Source organism: Octopus bimaculoides, chromosome 17, assembly GCF_001194135.2.
Source record: "Octopus bimaculoides isolate UCB-OBI-ISO-001 chromosome 17, ASM119413v2, whole genome shotgun sequence".
Classification (NCBI taxonomy): domain Eukaryota; kingdom Metazoa; phylum Mollusca; class Cephalopoda; order Octopoda; family Octopodidae; genus Octopus; species Octopus bimaculoides.
In genome coordinates, this window is record NC_068997.1 from 14,498,528 (window position 1) to 14,502,758 (window position 4,231).

The 4,231-nt window shown below is 32.8% G+C and overlaps 2 protein-coding genes across 2 annotated transcripts in view; one reads left to right on the forward strand and one right to left on the reverse strand.

The window, feature by feature from the left end:
- LOC106876779 (uncharacterized) overlaps positions 1-3,803 on the reverse strand; it is a 790,885-nt gene extending 787,082 nt beyond the window's left edge. The window contains exon 1 of the mRNA XM_052973996.1: positions 3,785-3,803. The gene's annotated coding sequence lies outside the window, so the exon portion shown is untranslated. The remainder of the gene's footprint in view (positions 1-3,784) is intronic.
- Positions 1-4,231, forward strand: part of LOC128249712 (myb-like protein D) — a 135,148-nt gene that overhangs the window by 123,922 nt on the left and 6,995 nt on the right. The gene's annotated exons all lie outside the window — the stretch shown is intronic.

Below are 4,231 nucleotides of genomic sequence, written 5' to 3' on the forward strand. Positions count from 1 at the left end.
ATATATATATATATATATATATATATATATATATATATATATATTATATATATATATATACATACATACATATATATATACACCCATAGTTTCCCCCTCTCTCTTTCTCCTCCCCCACACACACATGCACACACAGAGTCACTTCTGAACAGAGAAGTCAGGTCAAAACGCCATATCTCTAAAGATTTCCTGAAGAAGAGGTCCTAACCCCAAAATATTAAAATGCAAGCTAAAAGTACAATTCCTGATCTTGTATTATTTCTTATAACTTGCCTTGTTTAACGTTAAAAAACAACAACTAAAAACATCTATCAATCAATCAATAAATATATCCATAATCCAAATAAGACAGAGAAAGTGTTTTCTGCTCATCTTTAATGATCAGTTACAATTGTTTCAGTACCAATTCTGTTTTTAATACCACTGCATGTAAAATTCCCATGTGAAATGTTACATAATATTTGCTCTTTTAAACATGAGAGTAGAACTTCGTCGGACTTGCATCAAAACGTGCACTCTTGTATATATTTATTGCAGCTGGCACATCATATCTTGTACGTTTTATATGTTGCCTGATGATTAGGAATGTGAAATTCAAATGACTAGATGAGAGTTACTATAAACGACACTCAATCATTTTGAACTTCTCAACATACAGTACACACATACATACAAACATACGTACATACATACATACATACATACATACATACATAATATGGTGGCAGCCATAGCCACTCATAATAAGAAGAACTGGTGGAATGTTCCAATGAAGACTTCAATAAAATGTAAGCACAATAGACCTGATATAATGACCTGGGATAGAGGAGAGAAACTGTGTACAGTTGTGGAAATTAGCTGCCCAGCAGATGTTAACATTAAGCTAAAGATCAGTGAAAAAGAGAATACCTACACCGAAGTATAGAGACATCTGCAGTTATTCTATCCAGATTATAAGTTCAGGTGTATACCTGTAATTATTGGGGCCCTGGGATATGTAACACACTGCCTAAATACCAATCTTGAGAAATTAGGCTTCTCAAAACCAGAAAGGAGAAAGCTAATTTGAATACTACAGATCCAATCCATCACTGGAACTGTAAAAATCTGTAAAACTTTCCAGAAGTTTATCATTTAAATATATATGAGCATGTTGAGATATGCAATTATATGCATGAGAATACATACATAAAGCAAAACATACAAATATCCACATATACATACATACAAACATGTGCGCGCACACACACACACACACACACACACACACACACATTCACACACACAAAATAGTTCATGGTTAAGGTCTTAAAAACTATGAGGAAGAGTTTCAATGTTGATGCATCTTCTTGAAGGTAACATACCTTTCAGAAAAATCTATCAGCACACTGAAAGACATGTGAACAGTAATATATATATATATATATATATATATATATATATATATATCATAAATGCACAGACACACAGACATTGACAAACAATGGAAGAAGTTGACTCAAAAGTAAGCATAGCCATTGTTTGTTAATGGGTTGCATACTGAAGATCATATTTTTAGCCCAGCTAATGATCTGCAAGTTTTGTCACAGCCAATACACAAATGTCTCTTCTCAGTTAAAGGCAATGCAGAATCATGATGATTGTTATTATCATTTCAAGCCACCAATAGAAAGACATTTGTTGCTTCTGATGGTAACAAACCATTAGTAACTTGTATTTGTTTTATGTAATTTTGTATGACTAACAAGACTAGCCTTAGAAATAAAAACTCAGTAACGAATTGTACAAGATGAATATTTGAAGAGATTTTATAATTTTGGGGCTTTTTCTTTCCTTGCCACATGTGTCAATTTTGCATGATTAACGCATTCTGTTCAAAATACCTGGGTACATAAAGTGTATTTTTCTGCATGGTACCAAACTTTACCCTTTTCAGAACAGATTTAGGCAGTCATTTTATCATAGATTTTGAGGGTACCTTTTCACAGAATATCATTTTATACAGATTAGGTTAATCTGAATTCTTTAATCTTCCTTATTATATGACCTACCTGTCTTAGTTTGCTACAATATAAGAAAGCTTTTATACTGACAGCATTTTCTAAATCCAGAAACTCTACATTGCACCTGTAGTCTCTCCAAGATATATGCAAATTTAGTCAAAGAAACAGGTGTTAAAAAATTTTTATAATTGCTTACAATGTTTTAAATATAAGGTCTATGTTGTACAGTAATACGAAAACAAACAAGATTCACATCTTAAAAGTAGGTGTTTTTGTGACATTTTTTAATATATCATTGACACTATAATGGAGTTAGTAATTTTACAAAAAATATTGGTGGCTTCTAAATACTATCTGCAATTTCTTTATATATATATATATATATATATATATATATCTTTTGCTTGTTTCAGTCATTTTAGCATGGTCATGCTGGAGCATGTTTATTTCACATGAATTTAGAAACTGAGAAAATGTGAAATAATTTGCTTTTAGCATTTATACAGCATCGTTTAACATCCATGTTCCATGCTAGCATGAGGGGAATAGTTTGACAGGATTCAATACCCAAGGACTGCATCGTGCACCAGTGTATATATTACGGAGATGTACTTGCATAGTAAGTGACCTGATGTGAGATCGTGTGCTGGAACGAAAACAATTGCAGCATGGAAGGTGTTTATAAGCCATTTAAAAACGCACAAAAACCATTAGATTCACTTCAGCATTTAAATTTAATTTGCCAAAATATTTTCATTGCTTTGAGATCGCGACCTGTTCACTGACAAAATTCCGTGCTCCTTGTCTTTACATCATGTGACAGTTGTGAACAAGCATCACCGTTATGGGTCAGACAGAATTAGTTGAGGCAGATTTTCTATGGATGAATGCTCTTCCTGTCACCAACCCTCACTTGTTTCCAAGCAAAGTAATCTTTCCCTGTTGGCCAGATATGTTTCCATAGAAAATCAGGCATGAAGGACACCATGTGAATGAATGTGATGCTTGTTTAAAACTTCTACATGGTGTGAAGACCAGGAGGCAGTAACACACAAATGCACACATGTGAAAGGCTTCTTTCAGTTTCCGTCTTCGAAATCCATGCACAAGGTCTTGGTTTGCCCAGAAGCTGTAATAGAAGATACTTTCCCTTAACAAGAAGGGCTATTTTTCACACACACACAGACACTCACACACATGCATATATAAACATACACATACACACATGATGTATATAGTCATATAAAGGTTAAAGTTTCTATTTAAAGAACAAACAGAAAGTATTAAAGTAAAATTATTTGAAATGTGTTTTAGCTGATTCAGCCGCCATTTGAAAATGGGTCAACAGGCAGTTGGAATCGAAAGAACTGCAGAATATTAGTATCACTAACACATTTATGGAAGTAGAAACTGTCTCAGAGGCTGAACAACATGATAATAGATGAAAAAAAGAAAATGGTTGGAGTAACAACATCATAAAGATTGGTATAAATATAGCAATAATAATAATAATAATAATGATGATGATAATAAAAATAATAATATTGATATGTATGATGATAAATGATAAAGATTACAGAAAAACGGTAAAAAGAAAAGTTAGCTTCAAGCAGAAAGAAGAAATGAAAGCAAAAACGAAAAGAAAGTGAAAATTTGTAATTGTCCACATGTATTAATTATCATGTGATTTTGTGTGGTGTAGATAGACCCCAGTAACAATAATATTAAAGAGATCTATCACAGCAACAGGCTAAAACAGGAATAAAATCTCCACACACTACCTTTACCTTCCAAATTGGTGTTTATCTCAAGAAACCGTAACAGTTTTTGTTTTACCCTAGTTTTTTCTAATACACTTCTACACTTTTTATTTCTTCTTTTTTTTTTGTTTTGTTCTGTTACTCTAGATTCATTTACACTCTTATGCAATACAAGACACACCCAAATATACCCAGAATTCCTTGCAAAAATACTCACAGATGCTATTGCTGGTGGTGCTGCTGCTGCCAGACTGGCATGCAGGAAAGCAGCCAGCCTCAAAGTGGAAATGAGCTATGCCATACATAAATACATACATACATATACACACACACACACACACACATATATATATATATATATATATATATATATACATATGTACTGTCCCTATACCCTCTCACTCAGATTTAACAGCAGCATGGTTTAACTGACTTAACTAACTACTAACTAGCTATGTATATACATAC